We start from the raw sequence: 19,241 nt of genomic DNA on the forward strand, positions 1-19,241 counted from the left end.
TATGAGTGATACCATATAGGATTTGTCTTTCTCTGGCTGATTTATTTCACTAAGCTAATATTCTCTAGGTCCATCTATGTTGCTGCAAATAGCAATATTTTGGTGATTTTTATGGCTAGTATTCCATTTTGTGTGTGTGTGTGCGCACGTGCGTGCGCACATGTGTGGGTGGGTGGCTATGTGTGTATAACATATCTCCACATCTTCTTAAGCCAATCGTCTGTCAATGGGCACTTGGGTTGTTTCCATGTCCTGGCTATCATAAATAGTGCTGCTATGAACATTGGGGTGCATGTATCTTTTGGGATTAGAGTTTTGTTTTCTGGATATATACTCAGGAGTGAGATTGCTGGATAATATGATAGCTCTATTTTTAGTTTTTTGAGGAACCTCCGTACTGTTTTCCACAGTGGCTGCACAAATTTACATTCCAGCAGTATAGGAGGGCTCCCTTTTCTCCACATCCTCTCCAGCATTTGTTTGTAGACTTTTTAATGATGGCCATTCTGACTGGTGTGAGATGATATCTCATTGTGGTTTTGACTTGCATTTCTCTGACGATTAGCAATGTTGAGCATCCTTTTTATGTTCCTGTTGGCCATCTGTATGTCTTCCTTGGAAAAAAAAATTTTTTTTTTTTTGGTTGAAGAATACCATACATATACATAGAAAATTTTCACAGAGCACATAAATCTAGGAGTCAGTGTGTGACTGACTCCTTGGTTTTCTGTAATGAACTTGCTTTGTATTATAAGGCCTAAATATTATTTAAACAAAAAGGAATACTATAAGAACATATAGAATTTTTCCTACTGAATTTATTTCTACTTCCTCCGCTGCTCACTTGTTCCCAGCCAAACTATCCCTGCTCTTTCATGGTACACACCGCTCAAGATCAAACACTGAGGCCTTTACACTTGCTGTTCTCTCTGCCTAGAGTTCTCTGTCTCCAGGCAAACTCTTGCCAACTACCTTACCACTTCCATGTCACCTCAATTAAATGTCACCTCAGTTGGGCCCACCCTTCTCCTATATATAAAATTGAAGCATCTCCCACCGACTGCAACCTCATCTCCTTAACCTGCCCTGATTTTTTTCCCCTAACAAACCATATATTTTTCCTTACTATAATGTTACCATGCTACACAATTTACTCTTCATTACCTTTGTTTATTATCTATTTATGTTTACAAGAATGTAAACTCCATGAGGGCAAGGATATTTGTTTGTTTTGTTCACTGATGTATCCCAAAAGTCTAGAATAGTATGTGGCACATAGTAGATGTTTAATAAATATTTTTTTCTGAATGAATAAATACATTTTTCGTCAAATATGCTGACTCTGGTTGTTTGGTTGTGTGTGTGTGTGTGTGTGTGTGTGTGTGTACACACTCAGGGAGAAAAGATATTTAAGTCCTGCTAAATCTGTAAAATGAGAGAAATAATACTTGCCTTACTGGGGTTGTCATAAAGATCAACTTACATAAGGGATGCAAAGTGGTTAGCACGAAGTGTGTAACACAATAAGCATTCAATTAATGTCATTTCAGTTTATTTATCATCTGGTTGTCTATTGTTGGAAGTAGGCTCTTTAGTATTGTGCAAATTACCCACATACCATTTATGCTGAATTTAGTTTTTTTTTCTAATTAATATCCCTTTCTGGACAGTTAAATTGTCCCACTTTTTTACTAATATAAATATCTACATCATTTATACTTGTTATTTTTTCATATGCTCTTTACCTTCACAGCACTTAACAGTTTATAATTATGTATTTATTAAAATGCTTAATGTTCATTTTCATAGTGCCTATAATTTTAGTGAAGATAGGTACCCATGTAATTTGGTCACCTTTTATGTTTAGAGCCTGGCAGTGTGCTTGGCACATAGTAAGTAATATCTTTGAAATGAGAGGAACACTAAAAATCTAAAAATGAATTAGGAAGTACAGGCAGTAAACTCCTTAACATCAGTCTTGGCAGTAATTTTTTGGATGTGACACGAAAAGAAAAAGCAACAAAAGCAAAAATAAATAAGTGAGACTACATAAATGAAAAAGCTTCTCACAGCAAAGAAAACCATGTACAAAATGAAGAGGTAACCTATGGAATAGGAGAAGATATTTACAAACCATACATCTGATAAGGAGTTAATATCTAACATACATTAAAAAACCTCATATAACATGATAGAAAAGAAACAATCTAATTAAAAAATGGGTAGAGGACCTGAACAGACATTTTTCCAAAGAAGACATAGATGGTCAATAGGTATGTGAAAAGTGCTCAGTATCACTAATCATCAGTGAAATGCAAATAAAAACCACAATGAGATACCACCTCATATCTGTTAAAATGGCTATTATCAAAAATAGGAAGTGTTGGCAAGGTTATGGAGAAAAGGGAATGTAAATTATGCACTGTTGGTGAGAATGTAAATTGGTTCAGTCACTATGGAAAACAGTATGGAAGTTTCTCAAAAAATTAAAAAGAGAACTACCATATGATCCAGCAACTCCATTTCTGAGTGTTTATCCAAAGAAAACAAACAACACTACCTGAAAAAATATGCACTCCCATGTTTATTGCAGTATTATTTACAGTCACCAAGATCTAGAAACAGCCAAAGCATCTATCGATGGATGAACAGACAAAGGAAATGTGATCTATATCTGTATCTTTATCTATATAACAGAATATTATTCAGCCATTAAAAAGAATAAAATATTGTCATTTCAACAACAGGGACAGACCTTGAGGGCATTATGCTAAGTGAAATAAATCAGACAAAGGAAAACAAATACTGTGTGATTTGACTTACATGTGAAATCTAAAAAACAAACAGAAAACAAAACCACGCTCATTGATACAGATTGGTGGTTGACAGAGGCAAGAGCTGGGGTTGGACAAAATGTGTGAAGGGGTTCAAAAGGTACAAACCTCCATTTATAGAATAAGTAAGTTCTGGGGATGTAATGTACATCATGGTAACTAGAGTTAATAATACTATATTGTGTATTTGAAAGCTGCTAAAAGAGTAGATCTTAAACATTCTCATCACAAGAAAAAAAATTTTTTGTAACTATATACGGTGACAGAGGTTAACTAAAGTTATTGTGGTGATTACTTTGCCATATATATAAATATCAAATCATTATGCTATACTCCTGAAACTAATGTAATATTGTATGTCAATTGTATGTCAGTAAATAAAAAAGAAAGCAAAAAGTGAAGCAAAAATTTAAAAATCTAAAACTTTGAGAAAATTACTTAAAGATTCTTGAAAGATTATAAAATGTTTTCATGTTATACCATTATAATCAATACTTTCCCTACATATATTATTATTAATTTAAAAAAATAAACTAGCTACTCCACTTAAAGGTGGTGTGGACTTTCTTGTTTTCAGCCAATTTGCTTTCAGCCAATTATTCTGAAATAAAAAGATTCAAACTCTGTATAATTCACTGGATTGGTAGCAATATTTTCTACACTGCAAAACACTATCTGATTGTAAAGTATACTGAAAGTGATTAGCTACTTAATTGTCCACAAACTGGTCATCATGAGAGTCACCAAAAAAGATCAACATTTTTGGGGAAAAAATCCTTTCCTTATCTTATGTGATAAATAACTTTCCCAACGGTTTTAGTAAATAAGTTCTGGCTGCAGCAGTGAACACGAGGTAAACTAGTCTATCCTTTAACTGATGGAAAAATTAGGATGAGGACTTCAAAATTGTTGCATTTCTCAGTTAGATAGAGTTCATTAGAGTATGCTATAATTTTGCCTAGAAATGAGGCAAGTTTGGGGGTAGGTGAAATTTTTATTATTGAACAGTTATGTAGCTTTTATTTTATTAATTTTGAAAGGGAAAATGATGGCAAGCATGTAGAGATTAAAACTGATGAGAATTAGAAGAAGTTAACTCATAACTCAAAAAATTTTGAAAACAGAAAAAAAATACTAGACTTAGTAAAAGTAAAAATAATACTGCTAACTAAAAAACAAACAAAACAAACAAAAAACAAGAAAAAACCTCTTCTGAAATAAGAAGTTAAAAACTTCAGAAGTAAAAGTAAAAAAAAAATTTCTGCTAAATTCCATATAATGTACTTGCCTTCAAGAAACTAGTGGCATCTTATCTCAATGACTAGTAGACATCAGGTTTTCATCACTGAATGCTTAGTACCTAAAGGAGGGGTGGGTCAGGAAGCTGGCTGGAGAACTAATCTTTAAAGAGTGTCACAACCCTATTAGGGCACCAAACTATCTATGGAAACACACCAAGATGGTTAAAATCATATCTACATATTTCCTCTCAGGAAGAATATTCTATGAGACAGAAAGAAATATTTATGATGGACTGAAGGATGGAATAAAACATAGTGGATTCTCTTAGGCAGTGAGTATAACTCTCTTTGGGCTTTGGCTTTGCTGAATGAGATGTTCATCTATGGAACCAAACTGATTCACCTGGACTGTGAGGATGAACTGAGCTCCATCTCAGTCTAACCATCCAGAATGATGGTCGCTTTCCCTTTTCCCTCATGAAATTTTCAGCCTCTACTCTAAATAAATGGTGAACAAATGTTTTAAAAATATCACTTTTAAAAGACATCCTAGTGGTAATGACTTGCTCTAGCATCCCACTGCTCTTTTGTCCCCACAACACGTAAACACTGTTAAACTGACGTTTTCTGGTATAGTCACCACCACACTGGAATGACTGAGGCAGTTTTCAAATCATCTGGGAAGAAACCAGGTGTTAAAGAGGCGGAGGGAATTTACATTTGCTTGTGAAAGGTTTGATTCTATGACTTCATGACTTTATATGGACATAGATTATGTGGGAATATCCTGACACCTCTAGAATGTTTTAACCACAGCTAGTTAAATTTTGGCAATAAGAACACATAAATATTTATTTTACAATGTAGGCTTTGTGAATGCATTTGGTAAACAAATATGATGACACGTGTAACAAAGCATGACTCAAAAAGTATTTATAGGACAGACTGTTAGGATATATCATATCAGATCTCTGATTTATAAGGAGCAGCTAGAAATACAGCATCTACTGCCTGTGGAGTATATAAAATACTAACCCAATCTGTACTGGAGAAGTTTATGTGACTTTTATTACAGGTACTTGGTTGTTTCTGTGTGCTTGACAGTTATTTTTTAGGGTCCTTGTAATATTCATTTTAAAAATTAATCCTCTCAGATTGGATTAAAATCTAAGTATCAGGTAAGTAACATATATTGTGAAAGATTACACTGTGAATGAGAATGTTTTTATAAGAGTGTAATAGCTATGAAATCTTTTTATGATTTGTCATCTAAGTAGTGCTGTTAGAATGAAACCTTTTAAAGATGCCTAATTTCTTGCTTTCCAAGCAAACTTTTTCTTTTTATGTAACTATGCATTCTGAAAGTGCTTTGAATAGTAGAATCTTTTGATCTAAGATTAATAACCACATCTGTTATTTGTTTATTTATGTGTTTAATAATAATGTTATATTTGTATAGTACTTTTAACGTGCTTTCACATCTATTATGACACACTATGCTTACAAAAGTCATACAAATAAATCACTTCTTAGTTAGGATCATTTTATATAGGCTTTTAAACATATAAACATTGAGTCAAATGTCTGGATTCAAATACAGTCTTTGCTTTCCACCTACACAGAAGACATATTAGAATACATAACATTTATTGAGCACTTACAACTCCTAGCCATTGTGCTTTATATAGTTTATTCAATTTAGTCCTCATGATGACCCCTGGCATGGGCACCTTTACCGTTTTTTTCTTTATAAGTTAGGAAATTGAAGTTTAAAGAGATTAAGTAATTTGTCCAAGGTTACACAGCTTGTAAATGACAAAGCTAGTGATGGAACCCTGGCCTGCCTGATCCCAACCCTGATTATACTCGAAACACTTGACTACATCTCTTTAACCACAGTGACTAGGGACATGGTTCCCACAGAATCACACTTTGTTGTCAATGATCCTGCCTACCTGAAATCTACATTGTGGACTTTATGGGAAGCTACATGGGGAGCTTCACATTTAGTTTCTTTCTTATGACCATCACTTGCCTTTGCAAGAAGATTTGCCACAGGGTTTTGTCATGATCTCCATTCTAACACTACCCAATCAAAGAGAAAGTAAAAGTGCTAAAAAGAAAATTTTCCATTTCTCAGTGTTAATGTTACTGATTTTGCACCCCTAGGGATTATTTCTGGTTCTAAATGAGGGAAGTCAGATTCAGACGTATTCACCCACAGTATGATAAAAGAGGAGTCCTAGGGTAAACTAAATAGGGCAGCCCAAGGAAGCACAGTGTGACAGAGACATTCAAAGGTGCTGGGTGGAGAGCCATGAAGACAGAGCTGACTGTCAAGTCTGAATGGGAAATAAGAAAAGTATCAGGACTAGAAGAAAGCTCTGGGAAAAGGGCTTGGATGAGCAATTTAGTTCTAATGAGGCAGTGGTAAATGTGGCGAGGAATGAAGGTGAGCAGAGAGTAATGAACATGACCAGGCCCAACAATGTCCTAGGAACTTTATATGTGTGTCCTGTGTGAGTCACACAATAACCTTGTTAGGTATGAGTAAGCATCCCCTTTTTATAAAGAAGGAATGGACTCAGAGAAACAAAGTCATTATGGCTAGCATGGGGTATTATATTTAGGCCAATGACTGACAAGACCCTACAGCCCATTCCTTTTCCACTGCCCTGAACATAAGACAGTAGTTATATAGTGCCTGTAATTAACAAGTAAGTACGTGACTACTTAAAGGAAACATGCAGGGCTGAACATTAATATAGTTAAATAAATGGTCCAAAATGTTCATGCCTTAATAGAAATAAAAGCAAAAATAAACAAATGAGACCCAATTAAGCGTACAAGCTTTTGTACAGCGAAGGAAACCATAAACGAAACGAAAAGACAACCTATGGAATGGGAGAAAATATTTACAAATGATGTGCCCGACAAGGGCTTAATTTCCAAAATATACAAACAGCTCATACAACGCAAAAACATAAAAAACAACTCAATTGAAAAATGGGCAGAAGATCTAAATAGACATTTCTCCAAAGAAGACATACAGATAGCCAGCAGGCACATGAAAAGATGCTCAACGTTGCTAATTGTTAGAGAAATGCAAATCAAAACTACAACGAGGTATCACTTCACACTGGTCAGAATGGCCATCATTAAGACGTCTACAAATAATAAATGCTGGAGACGGTGTGGAGAAGAAGGAACCTACTAACCAATGTAAGTTGGTGCAGCCAGTATGGAAAACAATATGGAGGTTCCTCAAAAAACTAAAAAGAGAGTTGCCATATGATCCGGTAATCCCACTCCTGGGCATATATCCAGACAAAACTATAATTTAAAAAGATACATGCACCCCTATGTTCATAACACTTCATATTCACAATAGCCAAGACATGGAAACAACCTAAATGTCCATCAACAGATGAATGGACAAAGAAGATGTGATACATATATACAGTGGAATACTACTCAGCCATTAAAAAAATGAAATAATGCCAGTTGCAGGAACATGGATGGACCTAGAGATTACCATACTAAGTGAAGTAAGTCAGAAAGAAAAAGATAAATACCACATGATATCACTTATATCTAAGTGAAATTAAAGTAAAACCATAGATCTTAAAGTAGAATCTAAAATATGACACATGGGCTTCCCTGGTGGCGCAGTGGTTGAGAGTCCGCCTGCCGATGCAGGGGACACGGGTTCGTGCCCCGATCCCGGAAGATCCCACATGCCGCGGAGCGGCTGGGCCCGCGAGCCATGGCCGCGGAGCCTGTGTGTCCGGAGCCTGTGCTCCGCAACGGGAGAGGCCACAGCAGTGAGAAGGCCCGCGTACAACAACAACAACAAAAAAATAAAATAAAATAAAATATGACACAGATGAATTTATCTACGAAACAGAAATAGATTCACAGACATAGAGAACAGACTTGTGGTTGTCAAGGGGGAGGAGGAGTGGGGGAGGGAATGATTGGGATTTTGGGATTAGTGAATGCAAACGATTATATACAGAATGGATAAACAACACGTTCCTACCATATAGCACAGGGAACTGTATTCAATATACTGTGAGAAACCAGAATGGAAAACAATATGAGGAAGAAGGTATATATATGTATAACTGAATCACTTTGCTGTACAGCAGAAATTAACACAACACTGTAAATCAACTATACTTCAATTAAAAAAATGTTCATGCCTTTAAAATTTTAGGCAACTATTTTAAGTCATTCTTCCTATCAATCATTTTCATGAGTTTTAACTTCTGTTCTTTGACCACCATACATTATAAGTCCAACTTGTCTGTAAATCTAGACAGACCCATAACTAAACACTTCATAGTTATACTAGAGTCCTCCTTCATCTCTCACATTCAGTTGGAAGCCAAGTTATATGAGCTTACTTCTAAAATGGCTCTTGAAAGTTTCTGCTCCTTTCCATTCCCATATCTAATATTCTTGGAAATGTCATTGTCATCTCTTATCTAGACTGTCAGATGCCTGCTAACAAGTTTCTGAGCACCAATCTTCCTTTACCCAATCTCTCCTCCTAACTGCCAGTCTACTGAACAATATATTCATGACGCCCTCTTACAGAAAAATTCCAAACACTATAGCATGGAAAATAAGGCTTTTCACAATCCAGCTCTCATCTTTTTTACCAGCCTCATGCCTTGCTACTTTGTTCCTAAACAGTAATGCTTCTGTCCACCTGGATTTCTGTCAAGAGCTTTGAACTTTTGAGGTTTTACCCTATTTGTAAGCTAACAAGTTTACCTATAGTAGTTTCATGAGTTTTGTCAAAAGACAAGAGATTCATGGTTCAGAGACAAAGGAGTTTATTACTCACAGAGGAGCAGTAGTCAGAATATGAGTGTGTTTTTATTTTGTTTGTGTGTTTCTTGCATTGATTCCCAAAGCCCCAATTACCACATAGTGACCGGGTGACACCTGCACATGCAATGGGTTGCACTTATAGGGAAACAAAGCTTACCTCTCTAAAATGTCTCTTTGGCATGAAGATTATTTTGAGCTAAAAATAATCAAGGCCTGAAAGACTTAAGAAGAAACTTTGACCTTCCTCCTAAATGCCTGAAGAATTTAGACAGAGGGCCTATTGCAGGAATATAACAATCGCCAGAGATATTTGCAGTCAATCTGCACGAGGTGTGGTGGGGTTAACTCGTGGAGATCAGAGTCCACCCTCTGTCCCATTGTCTCTGCTTAGCCCAGCAAACCTTTGTTTACCAAACATTTGCTTTTCCATCTCCATGTGAATTGCCTCCCTCCCCTTTGAAGTCCCAACCTCCTCTTTTGTCTTTAGCTGAAGATGATATTTAAGGTGAGGGTCTCAGCCATTCTGGCGAGTTACTCAGCTTTCCTGGGTCTCTGTCACATACACATGTTATTAAACTTTTGCTTGTTTTTTTTTTCCGGTTATCTGTCTCATGTCAATTTAATTCTTAGACCAGCCACAAAAACCTAGAAGGGGAGAGGAAAGTTTCTTCCTCCATGTCACACTACAGGAGAAAAACTCTGGGCTTAGGGTTATTAGTATTTTATAATGGACAGCTTTTGCTCCGGAGGGAGACATTAATTGCTGTGCGCAGGCTTTCTCTAGTTGTGGCAAGCGGGGGCTGCTCTTTGTTGCAGTGTTTGGGCTTCTCATTGTGGCAGCTTCTCTTGTTGCGGAGCATGGGCTCTAGGCGAGCAGGCTTCAGTAGTTGTGGCACGTGGGTTTAGTTGCTCCGTGGCATGTGGGATCTTCCCAGACCACGGCTCGACCCCGTGTCCCCTGCACTGGGAGGTGGATTCTTAACCACTGGGCCACCAGGGAAGCCCCCTCACCAGCTTTTTTGACCTGCTCATTACTCATGAAGCAAATGAGCAGAAAAGATCCCGTTCTGAGACAACCAGCTTCAATGACCAAACTGCCTTGCTAACAGTGTAGACAAAGGCAGTAAAGGGGGCAGAGTTAGAAATTCTTTTGACTTGACATGTGAGGAAGTCTTTCCAATGCTCAGTAATATCAGATCCTGTGGATGAATGGAAGGTCTTTCAAATATCTGGAATATAAGCCCACTGTTGGGTAGTTTTTCTAATAAAAGGTAAAGCACTGTCAAAATGTAAATTGTTTGAAAAGCAAAACATATGACACAGATGATTTCAAGCACCATAATGGTAGAGGCAGAATCAAGTGATCTGACAAGCACATCAATACCATACCTAAAAAAGTGTCGACAATGGTGAGGTAGCAACAATAGCCCCAAGAGGGCAATCAGAGTTGTGATGAAGTAATCTGCTAGCAATGTGAGCGCGCAATGCCCCTTGCAATGTGTCCTCTCTCACCACGAGACAACTGGATCAACTCTGGGCAAGAGCCACAGTCTGCTATGCTGTGGGAGCACCTGTGTCTGAAAATAGCATCTTTCACTTTGTGCTTAGTCTATGACTATGGACGTTTCCATTCCCATTAAGATGATGGATCCACTGCAGTCATCATAATCTAGGTCTTTCAGGTTCTATCAGCAACTTGATTCCAGTCGGTCTCAGAGAACTAGTACTTCTGGTAAGCATCTACAGGAATGGCACAGACGGTTTGATCAAAAGCCACGATTTTTTCCCACAGTTCACAACCTCAAAGAGGAGTTGTTTTGTTTTTTGTTTGTTTGTTTTTTGCAGTACACGGGCCTCTCACTGTTGTGGCCTCTCCCACTGTGGAGCACAGGCTCCGGACGCGCAGGCTCAGCGGCCATGGCTCACGGGCCCAGCCACTCGGCGGCATGTGGGATCCTCCCGGACCGGGGCACGAACCCGCGTCCCCTACATCGGCAGGCGGACTCTCAACCAGTGTGCCACCAGGGAAGCCCCAAAGAGGAGTATCTTTTATCTGCTAGTCTGTAGTTTCCAACTGGCAGATCAAATATTGGCAACAGCCCAAGAATCAGTAAAAATATATTAACAAGATTCATCAAGGGGGGTAGCGATGAGAGCAGCTTTGCATCGTGCCTGCTGAGCGGAACGACCAAATCTATTTCAGTTCTGCAATCACAGGTGCTGAGCTGAACAACTCCATCAGTTCGGTGGACAAATGAAGATCCAGGCTAGCTGAACCATCAGGGAAGCAGGCTTAGGCATTTAGGACGATCTCTGTGAATCGAGAGACCCACTGAGTCAGCAGCTGTGGTTCAGGTGGCAGAGTGGGAAAGAAGTGTCCCCCAAGAGAGGGAGAGTTGCCACTGATTCATCTAAAGCTGATCTGCTGTAGCCAGACTGCTCTGTTCTTGGCTACAACATTTCTATTTGACAAAGAAGGCCTGTTGGGTTCTTTCCATCTTGTCAGTCATTGAACCTAAGCTGGCCCACCCTCAAAAGCTAATATCAGACCAGGGAGTTATAAGGCCTCCTCAGGTTAGGCGATCAGTTTCAATAGGAACCTAGTGGAAAGTAATAGCTGATTTTTCACAGGATATACCTGCTAGTCATGTCAGGGAGTTTACCACACTTTGCCAGAGGCTCTCATTGGCTAAATCATCAGTCACAGAGACTTAAAGCTCAAAGAGATCATGAGATCTGCGGGGCTCCAGAGATAACAGCATTTCTCTACTTACAGCTCTTCCTAATCAGAAGACTCCCCAGGGGCACTTTGGGATGGAGAAGCACAAGCTTATATCATATCAATCCCTACTATATGTTCAGATGTAGAAGCAACAGAAATACTGAATTAGCCCAAGTGGGCCCACTCACAATGTCATACTTCCCTCCACATCCGTGAAAGCTGCTCAAATCTCATTAGCTTGCAGGTCATGCAGAAAAGGGAGAACCGTGGAAAGTTTTTGCCTGTCACTTACTATTTTCCCCAAACACCATCTACCATGATGCTCTGTGCTATGGTTCATGCGATTCTCTTTTCCTGATCCATCCTTCTCATCTCTCTCCATCTGGCAAGTTTCGTCTCTTTTAGAGCCCAGCTCAGGTGCAGCCTTCTCTGTGAAGGCTTTGCTTACCACATCCACTGGGCTGCGTATACTGTTTTCCCTTGTGTGTCCCCATGGCCATTTCTGTTATGGTCAGAGTCCCATCGTGTTCTCATTATTTGTTTACATGTCTCTCTACCCAACTAGCCTGTGAGTTTTCAGAACAGGGGCCACGTGTAACTTATTTTTTTATCTTCAGTGGCTGGTACTGGGTTTTTTTTTAACTGAGCACTCTTCTGAGTGTTGGGATGAGTACTGAAAAGTCAGTTCGCTTCTACTGGAGTAGCACCTAACTTACTACTTTCCACTACTCTTCAACATCAAACAAAAACAGGTCTTGCTTCTGTCCTGTTATCAAAATGAATGTTTCCGATCAAAGCTGAGTACAATAAAATAATAATACTAGGAAAACAAAGTTAAGGTTTATAGATCAGATTGTTGATACGAGACTGAAAATAACAGGATTTAAGTCAATGCTGCCTGTATTACCTTTCTCACAGTTGTGCTTTAGGATCAATAAGATAATATACATTAAAAACATAAAATGCTATAAAAAGGTTATTAGTACCACTGATACAAATGTTACATAATTAGTGCTCACTTTTCCTGGGTCCCCATCCTGACTCAGTTACATGCTATGTGGTTTTTTGGGGCACGTATTGTTACCAGACACTGTTTTAAGCTCCTTACATGTATTGTACTAACCCATTTAAATTCTTCAAAACAATCTAAGGTGGATGCCATGACTATTCACCAGATAAAGAGGGAAACACTGAGACAGAGAAGATACCTCGACCATAGCTAATAGATAACAGAATCAGGAAACAAACTTGGTCTGGCCCTAGATTCAACTCAGTGACTCACAAATACATTCTGCTTATAATATTGTAAATGCTCAATGAATGTTTATACAGCATTGTTATTATTAATTTGCCTATCAGACCTAATTCTTGCCAAATGAGGTCAGCAACAGGTTTGATTTCCAGTTGCAATTTTTGATGCCATTGTCTATACTCATCGCATGTGAGTATCTATCTCCATTTATACCGTCTCCACCAGAATAAGATCACCAGAATAAGTGATCGATGAGCCTGATCCCTGCAGATATGTCACCTTCAAACAATTCCTGAAGCTTTAAGTGGAAAGGAATGATCATTAACTACCTCAATGGGCAGACTATTTTAACCAGATTTTACAGCTCAATTTAAAATCTAAAACAAACTACAAATAATTGTGGTAAAATGTATATGTGTTGAATTTTAGTGGCACCAAATCCTTTTGAAAATAGGACATTAGTAAATAGTAAAAATGAATTTTTTTATCAGTACTTTCTTCCCTGAGTGTTTATAATGTTTTACTAGTTTTGGTCAGTGTGTGTCTCAGTCTATCTTTAATCTCCTTTTGTCTGTTTTCTGTCATCTTCTAAAGTTCCCCAGGCTGTCTATGTTCAAGGTCTAACTTAGCTGCTGCTTCTTTGGGGAATAGTTCAGTCCGTGTTGCTTTGCTTATTGCAGAGGCTTCCAGACTTCCTTCAGCGGTAACTCAATGTTTGCTTGTTCCTTTTTATTACTAGGGCTTCCTGTCCTACTGGAAAACCTGTTCACTCCCTCGTATTTCACGATTTTCTAATGGTCTTTTTTTTTTTTTCCACCGCGATTTTTGTGTTTTTTCTGCTGTTTTCAAACAAGATCTCATGGTATATACTTCTCCTTCGTGAGCTTAACTACTTTGTTTCTCTCCTGGCCAAATACTTGGTACTTGCACAAGCTCCACTGGTTGACAGAACCTTCTTTTACTGATTCTACAGCATGGGACGGAATCTCACCCACCCTTCCCTCTGGAAATTGTCAGTTTTGAACTGGAAAAAACTACTGTTGAGCAGAATCCCCAGAAAGTCAGCTGCCCTCAGGAAACAGCAAAACTGAGCCTGCTGGATGCTTCCCTTTCCTTTATTTTGTCAGTACACTCTGGCTAAAATAAAATGACTATACATCCAAAGTGTGTAGTGATACATCTAATTTCTTCTATGTGTAACTCTTTGCCATACATTACTATGGTTTAAAAAATATATAAATTCAAACAACTTTATTTTTAAAAATTTACATCATAATAAATGAAACATCTCTGTATGTTATAGACATAAATATGCAGTATGTTTTTATTCCACAGTAGGTATATATTTGTGAAACACAGTGAGGGTCACTTTGGTCTTAAAAGTAGGGAAAGTAGGTAACATGAATGACCTGTCTGTAGTTCTCTTCAGCCCTTCTCCACTTGATTGAGGGAAGTGGAAGGGGAAAATGTATAACTAGAGAAGGGAGCCTGGAATGTTTGCATCTTCTCAAAGATTACAGTAATTATGATCAACAAAGTAGGCTTATTTTATTTGGCCTACATGCACTTTTTTTTTTTTTTCCAGTTAGGCTTATCTTCAAAGGATTGTTTTAATAGTTGTGAAAGTTCAAACTCTCACACTTTAAATAAATAAAACATTGAAATTACTGATGCGTACACAATGGTTTTACGGAAAACAAATCTAACCAAAAATTGGCACCAAATACAGAAAGTTCCATCATCTTGAGCACTGCACGCGGAGGGTCTGGGAGGGACAGGGCAGGAAAGGGTGGAACTGTGATATCCACAGCTACAGAAATTAGCTCTTTCTAATCTCCACAAGGGGTGGCAAAGATCTGTTCTACTAGTTTCTTCAAACATGCTCCTGAGGCCTTCCCACGTGAGGGTCTAGCCTTCCACTAATTCCCTTTGTCGTAATTAAGCCCTGGATATACTACAGAATCAGCTTTTTATTTTCTTTCTTTTCAGTTTCTAAATTACATCCTTATCATTTCAAAGGTCAAGCTTATTTCCCATTAGAATGCAGGCACTGTTGAGACAATAATGACACTTGACAATATCCTTTTGTATGACAACCCTTTGAATAGTATTTCCAAATGACAAAAAAATTACAAAAAAAAGGTAAAAACACAGCTCTTTGTGGGTAGGATGGGGTGCCATCTAGTGTCACCTGTCATGTCTTCTTGTCCAGCAGTAGCCCACAAGCCTAGGTACAAAGACTTTCCATTTATCATAATACTGGCAGAGCCATTGACAAAGAGATTGGGTAATATTCTCCAGGAAATTGGTTGTATAACTGATCAGTGGGGGCTATTACCTTGACTCCCCATTTTTGCTACATCACGCTTGATGGCTTGTACCTCAGGACTGATTCTCAGTGCTGACAGTGCTGAGTTCAAGAACAACTAGGCTCCTTGTCCCTGAGAGCTTTAAACATTTTGAACGGTTGCTTACATTTAAAAGTAGTGATTTTCCAAATGCAAATTCTAAATGGGCATGTTTTCTTGAAAGTCTGGCACAACAGGGCCTCTGAGTTCCAGCTGCCACAAAGGATGGGGCTGAATAATATGTCCCTTTAGATGGGACATTTATTCATTCAAAGGAGGCCAACCCATCCTGCATATTCGTGTATATGTCTGGACTAGCCACTGTAGGCATTTGAGTTTGACACAATTGACATTAACCATGTTTTTAAGAAAAACATAACTGAAAAATAATCGAGATAAAATATGCATGCTTTTGTGTACACTGCACTGAATCTTTACAAACTAAATAAACCCGTAAAATTGGCATCAAGATTTAAAAAAAAAAAGAATGTTGTAAGCACCTAGAGATTCTTGCATGCCCCTTCCAGTGACTACTCATCCCCCAAGAATATTACCTTGGGAACTTACCTCAACCTAATAAAGGTAATATATGACAAATTCACAGCCAACATCATTCTCAATGGTGAAAAATTGAAACCATTTCCACTAAGATCAGAAAAAAGACAAGGTTGTCCACTCTCACCACTATTATTCAACATAGTTTTGGAAATTTTAGCCACAGCAATCAGAAAAGAAACAGAAATAAAAGGAATCCAAATCGGAAAAGAAGAAGTAAAGCTGTCACTGTTTGCAGATGACATGATACTATACCTAGAGAATCCTAAAGATGCTACCAGAAAACTGCTAGTGCTAAGCAATGAATTTGGTAAAGTAGCAGGATACAAAATTAATGCACAGAAATCTCTTGCATTCCTATACACTAATGATGAAAAATCTGAAAGAGAAATTAAGGAAACACTCTCATTTACCACTGCAACAAAAAGAATAAAATATCTAGGAATAAACCTACCTAAGGAGACAAAAGACCTGTATGCAGAAAATTATAAGACACTGATGAAAGAAATTAAAGATGATACAAATAGATGGAGAGATATACCATGGTCTTGGATTAGAACAATCAACATTGTGAAAATGACTCCACTACCCAGAGCAATCTACAGATTCAATGCAATCCCTATCAAACTACCACTGGCATTTTTCACAGAACTAGAACAAAAAATTTCACCATTTGTATGGAAACACAAAAGACCCTGAATAGCCAAGGCAATCTTGAGAATGAAAAACGGAGCTGGAGGAATCAGACTCCCTGACTTCAGACTATACTACAAAGCTACAGTAATCAAGACATTATGGTTCTGGCACAAAAACAAAAAGATAGATCAATGGAACAGGATAGAAAGCCCAGAGATAAACCCACGTATATATGGTCACCTTATCTTTGATAAAGGAGGCAGGAATGTACAGTGGAGAAAGGACAGCCTCTTCAATAAGTGGTGCTGGGAAAACTGGACAGGGACATGTAAAAGTATGAGATTAGATCACTCCCTAACACCATACACAAAAATAAACTCAAAATGGATTAAAGACCTAAATGTAAGACCAGAAACTATCAAATCTTAGAGGAAAACATGGGCAGAACACTCTATGACATAAATCACAGCAAGATCCTTTTGGACCCACCTCCTAGAGAAATGGAAATAAAAATAAAAATAAACAAATGGGACCTAATGAAACTTAAAAGCTTTTGCACAGCAAAGGAAACCATAAACAAGACCAAAAGACAACCCTCAGAATGGGAGAAAATATTTGCAAATGAAGCAACTGACAAAGGATTAATCTCCAAAATTTATAAGCAGCTCATGCAGCTCAATAACAAAAAAACAAACAACCCAATCCAAAAATGGGCAGAAGACCTAAATAGACATTTCTCCAAAGAAGATATACAGATTGCCAACAAACACATGAAAGGATGCTCAACATCATTAATCATTAGAGAAATGCAAATCAAAACTACAATGAGGTATCACCTCACAACAATCAGAATGGCCATCATCAAAAAATCTAGAAACAATAAATGCTGGAGAGGGTGTGGAGAAAAGGGAACACTCTTGCACTGCTGGTGGGAATGTGAATTGGTACAGCCACTATGGAGAACAGTATGGAGGTTCCTTAAAAAACTACAAATAGAACTACCATATGACCCAGCAATCCCACTACTGGGCATATACCCTGAGAAAACCATAATTCTAAAAGAGTCATGTACCAAAATGTTCATTGCAGCTCTGTTTACAATAGCCCGGAGATGGAAACAACCTAAGTGTCCATCATCGGATGAATGGATAAAGAAGATGTGGCACATATTTACATATTTAATGGAATATTACTCAGCCATAAAACGAAGTGAAATTGAGCTATTTGTAATGAGGTGGATGGACCTAGAGTCTGTCATACAGAGTGAAGTAAGTCATAAAGAGAAAGACAAATACTGTATGCTAACACATATATATGGAATTTAAGAAAAGAAAAATGTCATGATGAACCTAGGGGTAAGACAGGAATAAAGACACAGACCTACTAGAGAATGGACTTGAGGATATAGGGAGGGGGAAGGGTAAGCTGTGACAAAGCAAGAGAGAGGCATGGACATATATACACTACCAAACGTAAAATAGGTAGTGGGAAGCAGCTGCATAGCACAGGGAGATCAGCTTGGTACTTTGTGACCACCTAGAGGGGTGGGATAGGGAGGGTGGGAGGGAGGGAGACGCAAGAGGGAAGAGATATGGGAACATGTATATGTATAACTGATTCACTTTGTTATAAAACAGAAACTAACACACCATTGTAAAGCAATTATACTCCAATAAAGATGTAAAAAAAAAAAAAAAGAACATTACTCTGATGTCTAACCAGCTGTGGTTTTGACCATATTTCCAGAATGTTTCCGAAGTGTTTCAATATATTATTTAATTTGATCCTTACAACGACACTGGATAGGAGGTAAGTTTGGGTAGTCGACCAGATAAAGAATACTACTTTGTTTATTCTGTGTCATCTTTGTTTGCCTTCATCATGACATTCCATATTTTGGGCAGTATATTTTGTGAATAACCTGAATAAAATCCACCTGTAAATCCTCCTCTCTTGCTGAAATAACTAAACTTGAGATGTTATGTAACAGATAATAAAACCCGACCCACTGAAAGTGCCTGTTATTTCAAGCAGTGGGAGATTCCACTGTGGTCGAACTTCTCTTTCCCCTCAAGCTTTTATTCACGTTGCTTGTTTGGAGGGCCCCTGGGTGCTGCTCTGATTAGAAGTGAAGAATACACTTGTTAGAACATTTGCTGCAGCTGTAGGCTTGGCTCTCAAAGTTCATATATTACTGGGGGATTGCCATGCCTCTGAAAATACACAAAGCATTATTGTTATGCTTAGCATGAGCCTTGTAATACTTCCATTTGGGGAATTTAGTTTGATGGAAATAGCTCATTAGACCAGAAAATACCTATTTTGTTTTCATTTCATTAAAAAAAAAATCTGTGCATGTTTGCATAGCAGGTAGAGTTAAAAACCCAGTATAGCAAGACGTTAGCTGTTTTCTCTTCCCTTTCAAAAACAATAACAACAAGGGGAATTTATATATAATATGCTGTAATTTACTTGAATATAATGAATGCATACAATTCTGCATCCTCAAGTATTAATTTCATTTACTGTGTTGTTCATCATTGCTTCTTTCCTCTTTAGTTCTTCTAGGTCCTTGTTAAATGTTTCTTGCATTTTCTCTATTCTATTTCCAAGATTTTGGATCATCTTTACCATCATTATTCTGAATTCTTTTTCAGGTAGACTGCCTATTTCCTCTTCATTTCTTAGGTCTAGTAGGTTTTTATCTTGCTCCTTCATCTGCTGTGTGTTTTTCTGTCTTTTCATTTTCCTTATCTTCCTGTGTTTGGGGTCTCCTTTTCGCAGGCTGCAGGTTCATAGTTCCTATTATTT

This window comes from Mesoplodon densirostris, chromosome 9, assembly GCF_025265405.1.
Source record: "Mesoplodon densirostris isolate mMesDen1 chromosome 9, mMesDen1 primary haplotype, whole genome shotgun sequence".
NCBI lineage: Eukaryota > Metazoa > Chordata > Mammalia > Artiodactyla > Ziphiidae > Mesoplodon > Mesoplodon densirostris.